The 23,121-nt window shown below is 39.1% G+C and overlaps 1 non-coding gene across 1 annotated transcript in view; it reads right to left on the bottom strand.

Annotated features, from left to right (window-relative positions):
- Nucleotides 1-23,052: 23,052 nt before the first annotated feature.
- The window catches only part of trnag-gcc (transfer RNA glycine (anticodon GCC)), a 71-nt gene continuing 2 nt past the window's right edge, over nucleotides 23,053-23,121 (bottom strand). The window contains exon 1 of the tRNA in view: nucleotides 23,053-23,121. This exon is cut by the window's right edge and continues 2 nt beyond it. This is a non-coding gene — a tRNA (tRNA-Gly).

Here is a 23,121-nt window from a genome sequence, read left to right as displayed (position 1 = left end):
CTATCATTTCATACATAGCCCATAGCAGGCCTATAGACTGCTACGTAACATAATGTTTGACGACATAAATGAGTCAAATACCAAAAGTCGGACCACTTACCTTGTCTGTAATTAGAGAAATGTGCCTCTGAAGGAGAGTTTTATGAGCAAGTAAAGTATCACGGCAGGCGAAGACGTTCAAAACGTTCAGAAGACTCACAGCTCCAGTGCATGCTCCAGTGGCAGAAAGATTGCTTTCAGCTGGAGGTCACGTCATAATGCTAAAAGTTGCCGCCACGGCGATCAATGTTAACTCTATGGGAATTTATTGCTCTTTTATTGTAAATATCTCAAAAAGTATAAAGATCACAAATGTAAAAATGACATTGTACAATTGTCCGTTACAAGACCTTTGTAGGAGTGTTTGAATGACGTCAAACGGTTCAGTGGTTTTAGTGTCATTAAACGTCGAATTTGGTCGGAAGAAGAATAATAATAACTAGAAAAGCATTTCCTGAAGGAAATACAGTGCATGAAAATGCAAAAATATGATGAGTTCATATGGTTAAATTATTTGCTTGGTAGATAAGGTTTAATATAGTTGGAATGACTAAACAGTTAAATAGGTTGATAATTGAAATGGTTAAATTATTTAGGCAGATAGTTGATGATAACTAACAGTTGGAATGGCTCCAATGTTTGCTAGTAGTTATGCTAACTATGTTAAAGATAATAATGTTAACTAAGTAACTATGCTAACTAGGATGCTAACAATGTTAAAATGTTAACTATGCTAACCATATGACTTAGCTAACCTAGCTAATAATTTTGATTAGTTATGATAACTATGCTAACTAACATGTTAACATGCTAGCATGCTAACTATGCTAACCATGTGACTTAGCTAACTTAGCTAATCATTTTTAGCAGTTTTGCAAAAATGGCTAACTAGCATGCTAACATGCTAGCATGCTAACTATGCTAACCATGTGACTTAGCTAACTTAGCTAATCATTTTCAGCAGTTTTGCAAAAATGCTAACTAGCATGCTAACATGTTAGCATGCTAACTATGCTAACCACATGACTTAGCTAACTTAGCTAATCATTTTTAGCAGTTTTGCTAAAAATGTTAACTAGCATGCTAACATGCTAGCATGCTAACTATGCTAACCATGCTAACTAGCTACAGTGGGTAGGAGTCATAGTTGATTACAAGTAACAGTTAAAATGGCTGAACAGTTAAAAAGTTCAGTAGTTTAAAGGGTTAAATTGTTTAACAGTGAAATATTGTAGTGAGGACTTTTATTTTGAAACAGTTTTTGGCAGAGGAAGCAGTTGAACAGGATGTGTAGTCTTAATAGGGCCAGTTTGTATGCTTAAAGCCTGAGAATGGCAGTTGGGCCAGCTGGCCCGAACACCTGCCATAGGATTCTAATTGCTTAACAGCTCGATTGTGATGTCATCAGCCCATGTTAAGTCTATGGGGAAATTTTGATTCGTTTTTAATTAATAGTTTAAAAAGTATAAAAGTTACAAAGATGAAAAATACATAGCACCCATGTCCTAAGTAAGACCTACGTAACATAGTTTGAATGAAGTTTCTACGTTAAATGGTTGAAGCTGCATTAAGTGCGTTAGAAGAAGAAGAAGAATAAAATGCCTTGGAACTAGAAAAGCATTTCCTGAAGGAAATACAGTGCATGAAAACGCAAAAATATGATGAGTTCATATGGTTAAATTATTTGCTTGGTAGATAAGGTTTACTATAGTTGGAATGACTGAACAGTTAAATAGGTTGATAATTGAAATGGTTAAATTATTTAGGCAGATAGTTGACGATAACTAACAGTTGGAATGGCTCCAATGTTTGCTAGTAGTTATGCTAACTATGTTAACAAAGATAATAATGTTAACCAAGTAACCATGCTAACTAGCATGCTAACAATGTTAAAATGTTAACTATGCTAACCATATGACTTAGCTAACCTAGCTAATCATTGTTATTAGTTATGATAACTATGTTAATTAGCATGCTAACATGCTAATTATATTAACCATGTGACTTAGCTAACTTCACTAAACATTTTTAACAGTTATGCTAACTAGCATGCTAACATGTTAACTATGCTAACCATGTGACTTAGCTAACTTAGCTAATTATTTTTAGCAGTTTTGCAAAAAATGCTAACTAGCATGCTAAAATGTTAGCATGCTAACTATGCTAACCATATGACTTAGCTAACTTAGCTAATCATTTCTAGCAGTTTTGTAAAACATGCTAACTAGCATGCTAATATGTTAGCATGCTAACTATGCTAACCATGTGACTTAGCTAACTTAGCTAATCATTTTTAGCAGTTTTGCTAAAAATGCTAACTAGCATGCTAACTAGCATGCTAGCATGCTAACTATGCTAACCATGTTACTTAGCTAACTTAGCTAACTAGCTACAGTGGGTAGGAGTCATAGTTGATGACCATAGATATATACACTAGATGTCGCCTTCTGCTTCTCAGCATGCGTCAACACCGCCGCCATCTTTGTACAGGGATCTGAAGCGCTAAACTAGTTCTCCTGTATTGTCAGCGTTACCTATTTAGCGACGTTTGGCCATCCCCAGCGATAGAAAACCTTTTTAGCGATTAGCGACAAATTTGGGAACTTCTCACAATGATGGCAGATCGGCTTCTTTGTTGTTGAAACGTAAGAAAATCACCTTTCTCATGGCTTTGTCATTTATGAATTCAGCTACATCTCGTTTGCCCATGCCACTGACCCATGATTATAAAAGTAACGACTGGCGTAGCCTATGTAGTAGCAGAGGTAAATGTTCTACAGATCTACAGCAGCTTCTGGTGAGATTACAATTTACATGAGTAAACGAGACGAGGGGTATGTGGCCTCAACCAAAGCCTGTCTAGAAGAGCCTGTTTACTTTCATTGTATCGAACCTGGTTGCAGTTTACTCATTGTTCCTCTAGGGGCCGCCGCTAGCTAGTGCAGAATGAATGGGAGTCTATGGGGCTAGACGGGTAAAATGTATCTTTATTATCGTCTTAAGCTTAGTTTTCTCTAGACTCAACCATAAATACATGCCTGTCAGTTGGAACAACCCAAAAAACTAGATAATTGCTTGAGATTTTGACGATTTATGGTGATTTTATTTTCGCTAGATCTTTGCCCAGATTGACGCTAATGCATTATAGAGGAGTGGATCACTGAAGCAAGATGGCGTCTCGATTGACGCATTCGTTCCAATGAACAGCAGTAGTCAAGGCGACATCTAGTGTATATGTCTATGGTTGATGACAAGTAACAGTTACAATGGCTGAACAGTTAAAAAGTTCAGTAGTTTAAAGGGTTAAATTGTTTAACAGTGAAATATTGTAGTGAGGACTTTTATTTTGAAACAGTTTTTGGCAGAGGAAGCAGTTGAACAGGATGTGTAGTCTTAATAGGGCCAGTTTGTATGCTTTAAAGCCTGAGACTGGCAGTTGATGCAGGTGGCCCGAACACCTGCCATAGGATTCTAATTGCTTAACGGCTCTATTGTGATGTCATCAGCCCATGTTAAGTCTATGGGGAAATTTTGATTAGTTTTTAATTAATAGTTTAAAAAGTATAAAAGTTACAAAGATGAAAAATACATAGCACCCATGTCCTAAGTAAGACCTACGTAACATAGTTTGAATGAAGTTTCTACGTTAAACGGTTGAAGCTGCATTAAGTGCGTTAGAAGAAGAATAATAACTAGAAAAGCATTTCCTGAAGGAAATACAGTGCATGAAAATGCAAAAATATGATGAGTTCATATGGTTAAATTATTTGCTTGGTAGATAAGGTTTACTATAGTTGGAATGACTGAACAGTTAAATAGGTTGATAATTGAAATGGTTAAATTATTTAGGCAGATAGTTGACGATAACTAACAGTTGGAATGGCTCCAATGTTTGCTAGCAGTTATGCTAACTATGTTAACAAAGATAATAATGTTAACCAAGTAACCATGCTAACTAGCATGCTAACAATGTTAAAATGTTAACAATGATAACCATATTACTTAGCTAACCTAGCTAATCATTGTTATTAGTTATGATAACTATGCTAATTAGCATGCTAACATGCTAATTATGTGAACCATGTGACTTAGCTAACTTTGTTAAACATTTTGAACAGTTATGCTAACTATGATAACTAGCATGCTAACATGTTAGCATGCTAACTATGCTAACCATGTGACTTAGCTAACTTAACTAATCATTTTTAGCAGTTTTGCTAAAAATGCTAACTAGCATGCTAACATGTTAGCATGCTAACTATGCTAACCACGTGACTTAGCTAACTTAGCTAATCATTTTTAGCAGTTTTGCTAAAAATGCTAACTAGCATGCTAACATGTTAGCATGCTAACTATGCTAACCACGTGACTTAGCTAACTTAGCTAATCATTTTTAGCAGTTTTGCTAAAAATGCTAACTAGCATGCTAACACGCTAGCATGCTAACTATGCTAACCACGTGACTTAGCTAACTTAGCTAATCATTTTTAGCAGTTTTGCTAAAAATGCTAACTAGCATGTTAGCATGCTAATTATGCTAACCATGTGACTTAGCTAACTTAGCTAATCATTTTTAGTAGTTTTGCAAAAAATGCTAACTAGCATGCTAGCATGCTAACTATGCTAACCATGTGACTTAGCTAACTTAGCTAATCGTTTTTAGTAGTTTTGTAAAAAATGCTAACTAGCATGCTAACATGCTAGTATGCTAGCATGCTAACTATGCTAACCATGCTAACTAGCTACAGTGGGTAGGAGTCATAGTTGATGACAAGTAACAGTTACAATGGCTGAACAGTTAAAAAGTTTAAAGGGTTTAAAGGGTTAAATTGTTTAACAGTGAAATATTGTAGTGAGGACTTTTATTTTGAAACAGTTTTTGGCAGAGGAAGCAGTTGAACAGGATGTGTAGTCTTAATAGGGCCAGTTTGTATGCTTAAAGCCTGAGACTGGCAGTTGATGCAGCTGGCCCGAACACCTGCCATAGGATTCTAATTGCTTAACGGCTCTATTGTGATGTCATCAGCCCATGTTAAGTCTATGGGGAAATTTTGAACAGTTTTTAATTAATAGTTTAAAAAGTATAAAAGTTACAAAGCTGAAAAATACAAAGCACCCATGTCCTAAGTAAGACCTACGTAACATAGTTTGAATGAAGTTTCTACGTTAAACGGTTGAAGCTGCATTAAGTGCGTTAGAAGGAAGAATAAGAATAAGAAGCCTAGGAAGAACAGTACAGTGCATTTTCATGCACTGTAACTAGAAAAGCATTTCCTGAAGGAAATACAGTGCATGAAAATGCAAAAATATGATGAGTTCATATGGTTAAATTATTTGCTTGGTAGATAAGGTTTACTATAGTTGGAATGACTGAACAGTTAAATAGGTTGATAATTGAAATGGTTAAATTATTTAGGCAGATAGTTGACGATAACTAACAGTTGGAATGGCTCCAATGTTTGCTAGTAGTTATGCTAACTATGTTAAAGATAATAATGGTAACCAAGTAACTATGCTAACTAGCATGCTAACAATATTAAAATGTTAACTATGCTAACCATATGACTTAGCTAACCTAGCTAATAATTTTTATTAGTTATGATAACTATGCTAATTAACATGCTAACATGCTAATTATGTTAACCATGTGACTTAGCTAACTTCGCTTATCATTTTTAACAGTAATGCTAACTAGCATGCTAACATGCTAGCATGCTAACTATGCTAACCATATGACTTAGCTAACTTAGCTAATCATTTTTAGCAGTTTTGCAAAAAATGCTAACTAGCATGCTAACATGCTAGCATGCTAACTATGCTAACCATATGACTTAGCTAACTTAGCTAATCATTTTTAGCAGTTTTGCAAAAAATGCTAACTAGCATGCTAACATGCTAGCATGCTAACTATGCTAACCATATGACTTAGCTAACTTAGCTAATCATTTTTAGCAGTTTTGCAAAAAATGCTAACTAGCATGCTAACATGTTAGCATGCTAACTATGCTAACCATGTGACTTAGCTAACTTAGCTAATCGTTTTTAGCAGTTTTGCAAAAAATGCTAACTAGCATGCTAACTAGCATGCTAACATGCTAGCATGCTAACTATGCTAACCAAGTTACTTAGCTATCTTAGCTAACTAGCTACAGTGGGTAGGAGTCATAGTTGATGACAAGTAACAGTTACAATGGCTGAACAGATAAAAGTTCAGTAGTTTAAAGGGTTAAATTGTTTAACAGTGAAATATTGTAGTGAGGACTTTTATTTTGAAACAGTTTTTGGCAGAGGAAGCAGTTGAACAGGATGTGTAGTCTTAATAGGGCCAGTTTGTATGCTTAAAGCCTGAGACTGGCAGTTGATGCAGCTGGCCCGAACACCTGCCATAGGATTCTAATTGCTTAACGGCTCTATTGTGATGTCATCAGCCCATGTTAAGTCTATGGGGAAATTTTGAACAGTTTTTAATTAATAGTTTAAAAAGTATAAAAGTTACAAAGCTGAAAAATACAAAGCACCCATGTCCTAAGTAAGACCTACGTAACATAGTTTGAATGAAGTTTCTACGTTAAGCGGTTGAAGCTGCATTAATTGCGTTAGAAGAAGAAGAATAAGAAGCCTAGGAAGAACAGTACAGTGCATTTTCATGCACTGTAATAAAATGCCTTGGAATAACAGTACAGTGCATTTTCATGCACTGTAATAACAGTACAGTGCATTTTCATGCACTGTAATAAGAAGAAGAAGAAGAAGCCTAGGAAGAACAGTAGAGTGCATTTTCATGCACTCTAAAAACAGATAATAAGAACAGTGATGTAGTCCATTGCATTTACATGCAATGCAATTATATCAATCTTTAAAAAATAAAATAATTTATTCACCGCAGGTGTTTCTTTAGCACAGCGCAAAACGCCACGTAGCCTAGTTTATGAGTGAATCTGGAAACTTTTGAGTAAAAACATTGTACACAAGATTAGACTTCATTGACCATGAAATAAGCCATCTCATGACAACACAGCATTCTTTCATTTCTATCAGAAAGACTCAGGGAAGTATAATGAAAGTTAACACATGTTTTAATCCATCAAAGATTACACAAAATACATAAGCAACAATAAGATAGTCTTTGGCGTAGGCCTCGTCCTCGGTCCATGTCACTGAATGTGCAGAACCTTGCAGATCCTGCCGGAATGCAACGGCAGGTGGCGGAGCCTACCCCCAAAGAATAAGAAATAAAGATACCCACCAGAAATGTTTAGATGGTCATCCTCTCTGAAATAGAGCATAACAATATTAAACAGTGCATGTTGTAACCCAGGAGATGAATCAGAGAAAGCAAGAAAGAGTATCCGATGACCTAAATAAATATACTTACTATTAATAAGATAACTCATGATTTGATAATAATTCAACCACGTGTAACTCAAAGATTTAAGATTTGATTTGGTGCTATAGAAGGGAGTCAAGCTTGCAGATGTTGTTAACTAACATGAAAATTTAAATGCAAATCAGGTTTCTCGGTATAGGATACTTGCATATGTATACAAGGAATTTGGTCTCTGCATTTATCCCATCCGTGAATTAGTGACCACAGAGCACACAGTAAACACACAGTGAGGTGAGACGCACACACTAACCCAAAGCGGTGAACTGCTTTGCTACGGCGGCGCTCAGGGAACATTGAGGGGTCAGGTGCCTTGCTCAAGGGCGTTTCAGCCGCTCCTACTGGTCGGGGATCAAACCGGCAACCCTCAGGTTGCAAGCCCGAAGCCCTAACCAGTAGGCCACAATTGCCCCCCAAATGACATGCAGGGCAATGAGCTTGCAGTTGCTCAGGGTCAGAGCAGGGGAATAGAGCCTGCAGTTGCAGATGCTCAGGTACAGTGCTGCAGGATTCAGCTCGCAGTTGCAGATTCTTGGGGTCAGTGCAGCGGGACAGAGGTTGCAGATGCTCGGGGCAGTGAAGCAGAAATAGAGCTTGCCGTTGCAAATGCTCAGGGTTAGAGCAGAAGAAATAGAGCCTGCAGTTGCAGAAGCTCATGGTGCATGATTCGATGCATGGTGGCCCGAGTTGGCCTTATTCGAGCAGCGGTACTATTGAGACAACCCACAAGCACCCAGACCCAGTGCACAAGGTGCCAGCTGCACAAATGCCACCAAGCCAAAGCCCTGGAACAAACGAAGCGAAGAAAAGATGAATAAAGTAAGATTACATTTAGATAATAACCACCACCAGACATTTGCAAGAGAAAGTACATGATTACAAGACAGAATAAATCTGATTTAAGGACGACCCCTATTAAAAGGTGATGACCGTTTCTGTGAGCAAGCCACATCCTGCAACAGAATGAAGCTAAAGCAGACCCAAGGGCAAGGTGAAATGAGGGAGGCCATGCTTTTTGCACCTTGCTCTTGGAAAACCCCCCAAAATAAGATGAGCAGCATAGGTAACGTTAGCTAAACAAGACAAGAAAACATGAATATTAGACATTGACCATGGGTAATAAGTTCTTTAGAATAGGGATCGAGGAATAAGAACAGCTCATGGAGATGAGTGCTCTCTCGAGTGTAAAGATGAGCATAACCAGCATTGGTAATGCAGAGGTCGATTCGAAGTGCAGGAGCTTGCATAAGCTCAGTTCTTGCGATGCAAGAATGTGGTGCAAATGTGGTGCAAGCACCCGTGGATTTGTGCTGATTTGACGAACGATGCAAATGATGCGATTCGAGACGACTGCCGAGTCGTCAATGATTAGCCTATATGTCGATTGAGAAGTGTTGTGCTTACTAAGAAGTGAAATGGATAGGCATGAAATGTTGTGACTAAACGTACCATGGTTTGAGCTTGCAGAAGCTGACCAGGGGCGGCGGTGCGTATGTGACTATTATGTATGAATATGCTACTTAACTCTGTGCCTAAGTGCCGGCGGTGCGAAGTGACTGAAATCAGAATGGCTTGGCGCAATCGAGATAAGGCTTTAGCTGAGCCTTTGAACCACCACCAGACCTTTGCAAAGAAGCTTACCTTAGATTCTTGACAGCGCTACTTGAGCATCCAGAATGACTCGATCCTGAGGTCTTATATATAAAATTCGTAAGAAGACGAGGACCATCTCCCGAGCGACTTGATTGAGGAAGCGGGTAATCCTAGTGCAGCTGCTATTGGCAGTACCAATACTAAACGAACAACCAGTATAGGCCTATTGTAGAGGCCACATCTCCCAGCCATGGCAGTTAAATGAATTGTGAACCATTCTTTAGGCCTAGGCATAGACAACCAGCAGGTAGAAGGGGTGCATTAGTAACATCAGGTTAGTAAATGAGACCAGAACCTTGTGAATGTAAATAAGGAAAGACCTCCCTTGAATCCCATATGCAGAAGGACTACCATTGAGGCAAAGCACCTGGTTGAACCCATTAAACACAGAAACAATGTGAAACAATGCACTGCTCCTGAGAAAAGAGTAAATGGATGTTTAGTATATGTGAAGCAGCACCACAGTCCCTGTAAAGAAGTAGATAGTTAGAGTGAATTGGTGATGTAGCCAAAAAATTGATGATTGAAAATTGATAATCAATTGATTTGATCATATGGCGATTGAGAAATATGTGATTGAGATCCAGGCACATATGGATATTCAAAAGTGAATTGCAAGATCTAAAGATTTAACGATGCGAGTTCACTATGCTGCTGCTCCTACTGTGGTGGGATAAAGACATGAAGAGTACAGGGTTAGATATAGCTTACTTACCTCCTTATCTAAGTTGGCACCACGTGACCTGGATGAAGTAAGATTAAATATGAACCAAAGCATTGTCCCTCAATGAATGTTTTGGCTATAGCCTACGAGAACCAGCCCCGCATTCATGCGTGAAGTAGATAGTGAGTTAGGGGACTAGTACTCCACTGCCGACAGATGCATACCCTTAACTTAGAGAGTGAGGCATTTAAAATAAACAAAGAGGGGCTACTCCTGAAATTAAAAGATTAAGATGTTAACGTAGGCCTAATGAGGAACTGGGAAGTAATGTCATCCCTGTGCTTGCGGCTGCCATGACTTAATGGGGGATTACGAATGACGACAAGCACAGTGCATTGTGCTTGGAAAAAAGGTGAATGACTGGGTGCAGTATTGGCCTGAAGACTTTGTGCTTGCTAGAGGTGTTGCTCTTTTGGCAGAGAAAGAGTTTCTAGTAGGCTACTAGTCCCTACAGCCTGAAGACCTGCAAGGAGGAATGGAGTGGTTAGAGAGGAGACATACAGAATAGCATACATACAGAATTTTCAAAAGGACCTAGCACGCGGGCAATAAACAGCCATGAAACATTTACATTGCCATTAGTTAAAGGGAGACCAGGCAAGCCTGATGCTTTTTCTCTACGAAACTCCCCCTCGCTCGGTCTGAAGCTCTTTTCCTTTTCTTTGTGTCTTCCGTCAAGGGTTTTCGCTGCTTCTTCGCCGGCTCTGCCATTATACACACGTTTGCAACAATCTCTAGCGTTTCGTTAGCCTGCCTCTGTGCTGTAAACTGATCCTGCTTCGGTCGGCGGGTAGGATACACTGAACTTGCAAGTGGGATATTCTTTCTACAGGCTATAGGGGCGGGCGAGAGAGCCTTCATTCGCCCCATAATGAGTCATTTAACCATATACTGACTTACGAAGATGATTAATTAACACGAAAACGTTGCCTGGTGTCCCTTTAAATCAACAATGTATGGACCTACATATTATGTAGACACATTTAACCATGACAGTAACAGACAATGACGCGATAATGATCAGCCAGACATGAGAATTAAAATGGATTAATCATGGCCTTCAGGTGCATCGGAAATATTAGGGGTTAATGACGATAGTATAGCCCTACAGACAATACCAACAGGCCTACCATAAATCTCTGCAACTAACATCCCGTCTCCTGAACTGCAGTCATAAACAGACCAGTGCACTGCAGCCAACAAGGAAAGTTTTGTCCCTGTTGGCCTTCCATACACAACAGTAGCCTAACCAGCGAGCCAATTTGCCTAGGATGTGGACCTAGCAAAGCTGTATTATAGCAGGGAAACCATCGCGAGTATCGATAGGCCTACAGTAACTGGAATAACTGAGGTTTAACATCCGTGTGTTTATGGTGACAGCGTAGCCTAATAAGTCTGACGTTTTCCGTCAGAAGGTTTAGCGACCAATTGCATTGTTAGCGATACGAACGTAAACATCATTAAGCAACTAGGATCTTTAACGAGACAAGGGTAAAAAAGAGAAACCTTCAAAAGCGTGTAACTTGTTTCTTTCTGTTGTTAATACCAAGCGGACAACCCGAACAAGTGGCAACAATTTGGCCTACCTACTCTCCGACGTTTACGAGAGATATATCCTCCTACATTAATGGAACCCCGAGACTTTGGTGATGCATCCAAAACAGTTGAAAGCGAACGTAAGGTAAGATCTGTGACTGCATCACAAGTTAAAGTTTTGGCGAAGTTAATGACTAGCTACCCATGCATGGATACGGAACATCGAAAATCGGCACCTGAAAGCAGGCAGGTGCAAAGTCATGTCATTATAAAGACTGATGCAGACAGGTGATTGGACAGAAGTAATGAATAATGAATGATAAGTGACCAATTAAGTCTTCCTGACAGAACTAACGATTACGCTTCCATTTCCGAAATACACAACCCAGATAGCAAAGGGACGTTGAATCCATGTTTGTTTGAAGCGGCAGAGGTTGATTCAACGCCCCTTTGCTATCTGGGAATAGACCTCTGAAGTTCGCCTACAAAAAAGATCCAAAACGGCCATCTTTGCCCATATAAGGAGATCCGGTTGTTAATTGAATCTAACTACCTATGGCAAATTGCATTGCAAGTTAGCTCTGGGGTAGCAAAAATCTAAGTGTGCTGCCTTCACTTACCGGAGATCACAGTATCTACTCGAAGGCAGAGGACAAAAGCGTGTTCAGGAAAACGTCTGCATTTCAGACTTTTTCAACCCCACGAGACGTGCGATTATTCAAAATCCCCATGTTATTTTCCCATAGGAAAAATCGCCAGATACCGGATGTCAAAGATGGCAGCTTTTTTGTAGGCGAACTTCAGAGGTCTATGTTTCAACACATGGAATTAAGAGGAAAGAATAGAAACTATATTTTCAAACAAAGGATAGCTAGCCAGCTAACTAAACTGTTTAAATTATTAAAATTTCCCTCGGGATGACTAAAATATCTATCTATATATCCATCTATCTATCTAACTACCTGTGCACACACCTTGGAAACTAGATGATAATGATGATGGTAGTTGTGAATAGTAGCAACCAAAGTCTGAAGTACCATCACAGAGGCTAGCTACTAGTGTTTCTTACTGCAGCTTCTTCTGCTGTGTTAATCTTTTCACAACAGCGACACCTCTGTTCAGGAGAATATTGCAACTAGTGTCGCGACCACCAGCGTGAGTATAAATGGTTACGGCGTTTCTGTGACGTCACATTGTCGCGCTACCGGTCGGGTGCGTCGAGTATGTGGGACGTTTAAGTAGCAGGTCACTCTATGATGCAGGAGACTGAAGTTCAATTCCTGCTTGCTGCAGTAATTTTGAAGGTGCATTTCTCACAGCTTAACCGAGCTAGATAGATAAATACTGTAGATATATAAGGTTGGGCTTGTGGAACTATAGGCTACATGGTCCTCGCTTTAGATTGGGGGGCTGCAAAATTTACTACAAATAGGTAAGAAAGGTCTTATAAGCGTATTAGTTATCCACCTCTTTGTCTTATACACCATTAACCCTTAGAACTAAGGATTTATTCTGGTCATTGTAAGTGCCACACACACATATTATATATTGTTGTTTCCAGCAGAGTATAGGCTACCCAGATCTGCCATCATTTCATGTATTAGTACTAGCATTTTATTTTGATTTTTAACTCATTGAATGCCAAGCTGTTTTCGGAAGCTTTGTCCTAGAGTGCCAGCAATCTAGACCATTGTTGATGATTTTTGTACAGCCACAGCATATTCTGTGTTATAGCTATGAACACATACAATGGGTCGTTTAAAAGGTGAGACTTTAAGCTCTCAGTGGGTGCAAACCGTGTATTTCTACACGCCTCTGTTCCTGAGAAATCCCAAGCTAAACAGTGGCTAGTTTTCATCAAAATCCCTGTTTTTGCGTCTTATGAAATATGTGCTCCCTCCTCAGCACGGTGTTCAGTCACTCCTTGTAATATTTTTGACCTGTCGTGGTCAGAGTCATCTTGTCTTAGTAAAAAGGTGGACTCATCCAGCGTTGTCTGGCAAAAACCCACCTGCTGCTTCAACTTTTTAATTTCTCCCTTCAGCACCTGAGAAGTGTTGCCTGCAAAGTTTCTGGGAAGAGATCTAACGAGACCTGCCACCTAGTGATAAACCCACGAAAATAAATGACCTGATTTTGACCTGGCGTGCATGTCACTGATAGGCTAATCAGTGACTGATTCGAAACAAAGTGGCAACCATCAAAAGGCGAGTTAAGATCAAACGTCCAGATAAAATGTCCAGATCTTGCGTTTTCATGAGTTTTCGATCGTCATATATTTCATTTCCATTCATCACAGAGTTCCCAAAATCACATATAAGGTGTGTTAGAGTGTCTAGTTTCGTAATAAAAAAAAAAGCTAAAAACGTAATATTACGTTTTTGGCACTCAATGAGTTAAAGAATTTAAATATATAAAGCTTATTATAAAAATTCTTATATTTTGACATGTATCTCACCACAGCAAGCTCATAGCTCTACATGCATTTCATGTGTGTGTAGGGCAGACTGTCCTGAATCTGGCAATATCATTGCCATGGTGGAGGGATTCTCTGGGGCTGAGCAATTTACAGACATATGTGGTGTGTGCCTTACAGAAATAAATGCCATTTTATTTAGTGATTAAAAATGACCTTTCTGCGCTCCATATCTGTGACACGAACTGACCTGACTTGACCCGAGTTTACGTGTTAGCCTGTGTGTGCCTATGGTGTCTGCACTCATGATTCGCTACAACTTTTTACTACATTGCCATGAACAAAGTAAAGGCAAAAAAGGTGTTTCTTTGTCGAACAAATTGGGATGCAATGTGAGCCTTGAATTGGATGCCATGCAGGAATTTGCTAGGATCTCAAAACCGGATTATGAACATTCTTTGCCATAGAGAAGCACACAATAGCGTTGGATTATAAACATGCTTTGCCACAAAAACAGACAAAAACGTGAGGTAAGTCGAGCTATATGAAGTTATTATTTTGCTGTCACTTCATCTGTTTTATAACCCAGAAGGATGTACTTGGTATCAAATGATAGCTCTGTGTCTTGTCTTTCATCTGACATGCATCACATATCTATCCGATCACAGGCCCGCGAGTAATTCAAACCAGAGTAATGGGTGTGCAGCGTTGGTTTTTGTACATGACGTTATTATTTTGCAGTCACTTCGTCTGTTTTCATGAAATGCATGTAGAGCTATAAGCTTGCTGTGCTGAGATACATGTCGAAATATAAGAATTTTTATAATACGCTTTTTATATTTTAATTCTTTAAAAATCTAAATAAAATCAATGCTAGTACTAATACATGAAATGATGGCAGATCTGGATAGCCTAGACTCTGCTGAAAAGAACAATATATAATATGTGTGTGTGTGGGGGGGGGGGTGCAATTTGGAGAGAGACTATCATCAATTTCATGTGAGATTGATACTGAGGGAAAGTGACAAGACAAGTGATTGGCCTCTCTTTGTGCTATTTTTGTAGACCTACCTATCAGTTGTTTCTGAGGGCGGGCTTTATCTCTCACTTTCTGTTACGCTTAGCCTGCCTGGGGCAGCGATATGACCGAGGAAAATAAGAAAATGTTGGCTAACAAACACATGCCACATCTCTGGTGTGTATCTCTGACTATAGACTTGAGGTAAAACATCACATTTTTAGGCTACTTTTCTTCTGCCCTCAGTGGGTAAGTGCAAATTCCAGTTCCCGCAGCTGGCCATTTTAAATTGCTTTGCGAAACAAATAAATCTGCACTGAGTGCGATTGTGAATTTAGCTTGGCTTAATAGTTTAATGTTGTCTTGGAAAGTTATTGCTTGTTCACAAGTTATTTCAGTTAGCATTATATTTTCCATGTGTTGATGATGGTTAGACATGACGTTCTCAGGGAGCGCAGACCTTTTCAAAGCCAAATGTCGCTATTTGCAACAAATCTTACAGTGGACCTAGCAAAATGGTTTTGACCTGCTTAGTGATAGCTGTTTAATTTGTTTGTTTTCTGTGTAGCATATAAATCATAATTCTTGATAATTAGCATGCAAACAAGCGAGACCTAGGCTTCTAGACTGACATAGCGCACCTATTGCTGAAACTCACCCCTTTAGTTGGAATATGTAATCATTGCAGCCTCAGTATTCATGAGAGGAGCAGCAACATAACATGAGGGATAGATGTATTTCTTCACAAAAGAAATATCAAATGATAATGGATTGAAAAGAAGTAATAATAGACCAGACATGCTAGAATAGAGACCAGAAAACGGACATCCACAGTCCCTTTCTATCAACACCATGGTTTTCATAGACAAGTATTAGGCTTTAAAACAGATTGTCAACATTTATGTTGTTTGGTCTGTTTTGGCTGCATACATGAAGGCCAATGTGAGCAATGTTTGTTCCCTGGTTTGAGGTAGTACTCAAGAAATTTCTTCAAAGATGGCAGGTCTGAAAATATCTTCTCCATCATCAAATTATTCAATTAGGCTAAACATAGCCTTAACTCAAACTACTATATCATTTTAATTAGTGCTGTCAATTGATACATATTTTTAATCGCTGAATTCCTATAGTTAATCACGATTAATCTCACATTATTTTGCATTTCTTAACTTTTCAGGAGTCCATATTAACAATATAAAGCAATTATTGTGTATCTTGATCGGGATTCAAATGAAAGCAAAGCAAGTTAGCCTACTTTTTTAACTTAACTTTAGACGTAGGTCTATTTCATTATTTCAAATCAAATTTCAAAAGATGTGCAGGCGGCCTTGAGGCAACACAATATAGAAATATTTTTCAGAAATATAGCTGATATAAACTGAAATTAATGCTACCGCAGAATTGCATGCACAAAATGTACACACATTATAAAGGCCATAACAAACAGAAAATACTATAAGTATAAATACTATAACTTATTCATACTATATTCATTATCTTTGAGTTCAGGATACATTTACGTACACGTACATTTAATCTGCATCACGCCCCATTTTAGCGGAAAATAAGTTAACCCTAGCCGCCAGGGTTTAAAAAAAATAAATTGGATTGGATCAAAATTTCAAAAGGCCATGGCTTGCAAGTGGTCAGAGATAGTCCTTCTGTAAATGTGAAAATCATTAAGTATGAACAGAAGTTTATGAAGCGGGTAAATTTACTCATCTAATTTGCATATTATGACGTCACTGGATGGTAACCACCGTGAATTATTCACATATTTCAGTAAATACTAGATGTTGAACATATTTGAGCAGTTTTACTTTCTTTTTTTGTCATTTCACCGACATAACAAATGAACAGGAAAACAGTCACATGTAAACCAACAATAGTAAACTATTACTATAATCACAAACCCTATGCTACTATACAATAAAGTAGCCTGGTCAAATCAGTTCCATATTGCGGGTGACTTTGTAGTTCTTCAGAGCCCTATTTTTACAACCCCTGCTGTCTATACCACGTCCATTACTGACACTATCATCACCTGCCACTGGCACCTCCTTGGGCAGAGGGTCGAAATAAGCACGGTATGCTTAGTGGACACTTTCGCAAAGACGCACCTCCATTCACAGACGCAACATGACTATCAGTCAATAGACGATCGATCATATTCTCCAAAAGGCAGATATTCTCCTTCAGAATCAGAATAGGTGAATAACAGATCCAAGACTTCATCACACGTGAATTTTTTTTCCAACATTTGGTGTATTTATGCTTCAATTTGTGCAAAACTATGGCCCACATTGCTTCCGCGTTATGGAGGAAATGCACGTCTTCTTCGTGTGTTTCTCGCGTGCTTCCTGAAAACTTTGAAAAAAGAGGTTGAGCTTGAATCGAAGCTCTGGGTGTCTGCCAACTAGTGGTCAAGAGTACAAATGAGATTTTACACTGTACTCGCGTCTATCGTCTGTTTTATTCAGTAATGACGCTTGTCGCAATATTGCGACATGGGCGGTTAGAGGGTTAACATTATATCATTCCAATGGGAATGACAGCTAGTAATCACACATTGACGTTACATCTAGTTATTAATTCACAGGACATTCAAAGCTACACTTACCATAATATCCCATGTAAAACGGTTAGCTTGCTAGCTAGTTAACTGTGGAACTTTAGTATAACATAGCCAATTATCTCCTAGTTATTGGAAATAGGCTACATTCATATTACAAGTGATAGAATGAATGTGTGACTTATGCTTAGTTGATGTTATGACATGTAAAGTTAAGCTTTACTCGAGTATCATTTTTGGGGAGTACTCATGACTTTACTCAAGTACATTTGTACTCTTTACTTCGCTACATTTCTATCCATAACCGTGAGTACCCATTACTTCTACAAAAACCAGGAAAAAATGAAAATCTCGGAAACCCTCAATTTGTTGTTTCCCTCTCAAACGTGATTGGATTGTGCAGGCACCACTGATTGGGACAGCCTATCAGCAATCACCTTCAGCTTTCCGCCAAAGTCAACTCCATGGTCAGATTTAGATAAGAGACCAAACAATGGATGAAGACGCAGCAGGTCCATCCCGGGAATGTGCCAACCTGTGGCCCCACCTCGCCAGACTATTTCAATTTTCTGAACAAGTTAATGATAGTTTTCGTTAGTATTTTGTAGTATTTAATAGTATTTTGTATTTGAAATACATATTTTAAATACATGTATTATATGTATTACAGTACATCCCCATCCCTGGCAACATGGTAGAAAGATGAAAATGACTTGATTTTACTTTCAATTCCTTTTACATTCTCCAAGGTATTAACATTTTTCATAACTCCATGTAGGACGTTTCTGTACATAAATGTAAGCACTGTGGCAGTAGTAATGCAATATTTAGAAAATGTGGGCTACTCTTGTACTCTTGATACTCAAGTACCTAGAAAAACAAGTACTTCTTGGGTACTTGGGTATGGCTTAAGGCTTGACTACACGGTGGTAACGAAAATCGAAATCTGCTTTGGATAGCCTACCGGTGCCGCTCCACAAAACGAAAAAATATCTTAATTTGCTGTCTACGTTATTGTCAGTGTTGGGGGTAACGCAACTACGCAAATTAAAACAGTGTCTTGTGTGATAATTGAGCCAGTAGAGAAATAACTGTTCAGAATTAATCTGTAGCCTTGGGTAGGCTTCTGCAGAAAACCATGTTGTTGGCGATTTAATACTATCTAGCAACGTTTTTAACAGGCTAGACAACTATGACCCACGTTTTGGTTTTGTAAATTAATTTGCCCTACTGCTTGACTGCAATGTAGTCAATTGACTGCTTGACATGTCATTTTTATTTTTCTGTACATTAAACAAATACATCTGCTTTATGCCGCAGAATTACATTCATATTTGGCTGACTTCTGCAGACGCGCAAAAAAACAATGCCACTTCCCTCCCCATATTCCAAGATTAAGATAGTAGCCTATACAAAAAGTACTTCATACTATCGTAAAAATTTGTTAAAATGAATAGCTATTTGCAATTTGACAAAACACTGGGCCTCATTTTGCGAATGCGAGGACGATATGAGCCTGTTGCATTTAGTTAGATGTCCGAGTCACGCATAATGTTTAAAAAAACCACTGGCTCGTAATCACAATAATTTAACACACGACAGTTGGATAGCCTACTTCATCATGTTCCCATGCCTACATTTTTGTGAGTAGCATAGAGATTGTTAAAAACAATAAAGTATGGCTCTCCGTTTGGGACATCGAAAACTTATATTTTTAATAGGGTAGACTAACGTTGGAGATGCTGACTTGCAAAGGCCTCGGGATAACACGTTATCTCCACTATCATCAGTCAATGCCCCCTTGATCAAAGTAGGGAATGAAAGAAAGTTTGAGAACCACTGGCTTAACAATTTACCTGCAGTCCAGAACACACAGAATATTGCAACAGAAAGTGTTGCAATATTCTGATGATATCGGCAATGATATCGGCAAATGTTTGTTTTCCAAAGTAGGCCTAAGAATTTCACTTCACCATGCACCTTCGACAATGAATAGCTCATTACACTTGTTACTGTTAAACGTAGGCCTAACTAGTATTATTACAAACATTATTCTGTGTCCTAAAAACTGGCATATTTTATGGCATTGTGTCATGTAAGCAAACGTGATCTTATGTTTGTTTTAGACTACTTTATCCATTGCTACTAGCTGGCTCTGTAACCCATTACAGATAGTTTCGATGGGTCATTAGCATCATATGACGACTAGTTTCGGTGGGCAATTAATTTGAATAATGTGTGAATGTCTTGTATTGACTGATGGCAGGTACCTTAAAAGAGGTTTAATGTACACTGTGGGTCTAGAGAGCGCCTCAGACCACTACACACTCTGCACTGCAGGCTGACAGATCAGTGACCTTGACAGGGGGAGGGTTGATCTTCATGTCATGCAAATGAGGACCATTGTGTTCCCCTCCCATGGATTCAGGGAGAAAGTAGGCAAACTTTCTTGCATGATTTCTCAGCTTGTAGCCTGATGTGTATACTTTAAATTGGCTACAACTTTTTCAAATGTTATCGGATTTCCATGTGTAAGACATTGTTAGAAAGCTTAAAACCTACACTTTCAAAATCTGTGAATAACTCAAAATGCCTCAAAACGCACTTGTGACCCTCAATTCCATGCCTGGTCACAAATGTCTGATGGCCCCACCTGCCCCCCAGCCAACGTGAATCGGGTGATCAGTTAATAGGTCTATATCGTGATGATTTTTCTTTCCATCTAAGGCACGAGTGCATCTGTGAGGCCAAGCCTCACCAAGTAGCCCGTTTGTTTACAACTAACATTACATTTAATTAAACTGCTTATAGGCTATGCTGAAATAGTTTTTAACATTATGAATATTAGTGTCGGGTGAATTAGGAAATGTTCTCAAAGTAGCCTTATGGCTGAAAGCTGCTTGGGATCCCCCCCTGTCAAGCAATATAACCATACAAACGCGGGGCACTCATTGTTTCAAAAGGAGTAATTTCGGCTTTGTCGGAACTGAAGAGCTATGGACGGCACAGCAGGGCATGCCCAATGAAAATAAATTAACGCAACACAACACACGAACGAACGAAACACAGAACCCGCTTCTCTCGCGGCAGTCACTGACAGTAGCCTAGAATAAATGCATGGGAGAAAAACACTTCCCCATGACAAAGACATTGTAAAACACTGAAAGTTAATATTTTGTCACTAGCAACATACATCTATCCTTTGTCAAACGAGTTACGTTCCAAGTAGCCTAGTGCATAATTCTGCTTCATAAAGTTGAACAAATACATTTGCTTATTTCACAGAAAAATATAAATAGCCAGTTTAGGGTCAACAGTGCATAGTTGGTAAGTTATGGTAGACCAACTTGGAGTGAACATACAAACAGGGGAAATTCTTTCTCTAGTAGCTGAGTAGCCTGATGGTAGGCAGGTGCGCACGTAGACATACGGCCGAACATGCAAGCGCCAATGAATCATGCTCTCACGACAATCACGCCGTTAAACTTACATAGGTTAACATCACTCTAAGTTAGCCTTCAAGCAAGGAAAACGATGATTTGAAGACATCTGTTTCGTTGGAAGGGCAAGGGGGTAGCAACAGGGCAACACAGAGACAGGCCCGATGGCAGGGCTAATTTTATGAGAGTATTAAAATATGGGATATTCTATGGGAAAACATTAAAACGGCAAGACAGCGGGGTAAAGTTAATATATGTGATAAACACAGAAAAAGTTGGCATGCATTGTTTCGGTCCCCGTGCACAGGGATTATTTGTCATATTATTAATCACATGAGGCAAGGGAGGGTCATGCAACTTTTGACTGAAGCACTCAAAATTCCTCCGGTGGCCCCTTCAATAAATAACAAACAGTCCCTAGATTGCTGCTGGGTTGGTTCATGTCTGTTAACAACTCATTGCCGTCAAACTAGTATCTCGCGGTTGCATCCATTACAAACAAACATGCAATGTGAACGTCTGGGATTGAATGGCATTTAATGGCTGAGCAACGGAGGTTAATATGCTCTATATTTTGTCCAAATGATGTCTGTCTATCATCGTTGCACTCGGAGAAAACCAGAATGTTTAATTTGCTAAAGTCTGTAGTGAAGTCTGTGTAGAGTTTTCCAGGCTCCATTTCTTTTTACGAGACACCCTGCTCACTTGAGACATCTGCCGGTGGTTTGGGTTGTTGCAGCGTCACTGGAAAAATACAAATTAAAGTCGTGTGATCCCCGCGCGGAGCGCGAGGGAAGCTGGCCAAATCGAAGCACTGCCCACTGTACGTTTCCATTATATCCAAAAAGTCATCTTTCCGCTAAAAGGGGGCGTGTACGTGCAGCACATACAACGTTCCATTCCATTCGTCCGTGCGTATTGTTTAGTTTCCGGTCTAGCTGGATCCGGTGTGGTGTTGTAGTTCTACCGTTACTAGTTGTTGCAACAGCATGTGAAAAAACTACAAAGTTTGTTAGACCAAAAAGAATGTTAATCTCGCAATAAAAAAATGTACGCTGTTAAAATAGTTAACGCGTTTAACTGACAGCACTAATTTTAATATGTAAAAGTGTCAAATGCAGCCATACTTAAATTCTGCTTACAGCATGTTTATTATAATATAATATAATAATATTCAATATTCATTATTGAATGCTTAGCAGGTCACAGGTCTACCTATGTGCATGTAATGTAAATGTTGTTTTTTCCCGTTATCTCTTCATTTTACGTGTTAAAATCTTTGTTTTGAAAATTATGTTTCTGACAAACAGTTGCAGTGAACCTTTGACAATGTTGCAGCAAATTTGCAGCAATGTCATATGCAAATTAGGTTTATCAGCAGAAGGTCCCTGGAAGTTTGCCATTAATGGCTTAGTGTGGTGGCAGATAACTGGTGAACACATTTACCACTAGTGGCAAATTTCTCATTGTTGCCAGAACTTTGCTAGAGGTCTGCCTCTAGCTGCCAACAATGGAAAACTTCACAAATCACCCACAAGTTTGCTGTAAATCTGCTGCACATTTTTGTAAGGGGACGTGAGGTCATTGATCTTGGATTTCTGAAAATTCATAGCTCTTGGACCTTAGACTACCTGCAGTACATCAGGAAAATGGTTGTATCCCAAGTTGGAACCTGACATGGGGCTAAATACCTTATCATCTCAATCACAGGTTTTTTTTTAAATATTTATCTGGATTTGAGTGTATGGATGCTCTAAGATCAAGTCTGTACATAAGAAAGCTTGATATATAAGGACTCTGGTACTGCATTGCCTCCAGCAACGGTGCACATTCCTTTCATTGTCTGAAAAAAGAACCCAGTGGAACCATGACAGTAGTAACTGCCCACTGTACCACGTCCCTTTTTGTCCCTTAATGTTTTTTCCCGCCATTTTTCTCTTTTTTTTTTTTTTTTTTTTTTTAATAAGAGGTTTCTTCTGATTGGAGTATGTGTGGGATTTGGAGCATTCTCATTGACACTGGATCCCTTTACAACATACCTAAGTGAGCCAACATTGGGCCGTTCACAACATCAAACCTAAACCAAGCTGCATATCCGCTTGGCACTCACGGATATGAGCCTACAAAGGTCCTTGCAGGAGGTGAGTATCCCCGCCTGTCACGCGGGAGACCGGGGTTCGATTCCCCGACGGGGAGGCCGCGATCGTTTTTTTTTGGCTCCTTCGTTCTTGGCATCAACGACTAGAAGAAGGGCCAAGAAAAGGGGCTGCTGCATTGGCCGGGAATCGAACCCGGGCCTCCCGCGTGGCAGGCGAGAATTCTACCACTGAACCACCAAT

The sequence above is a fragment of the Alosa pseudoharengus genome, unplaced genomic scaffold, assembly GCF_046254945.1.
Source record: "Alosa pseudoharengus isolate Yale_2024_CS ecotype anadromous, Long Island Sound unplaced genomic scaffold, YU_APseudo_1.1 YU_APseudo_1.1_scf_15, whole genome shotgun sequence".
NCBI lineage: Eukaryota > Metazoa > Chordata > Actinopteri > Clupeiformes > Clupeidae > Alosa > Alosa pseudoharengus.
The sequence above is the reverse complement of the archived record's forward strand: the minus strand, read 5'-3'. Positions and strand labels throughout refer to the sequence as shown.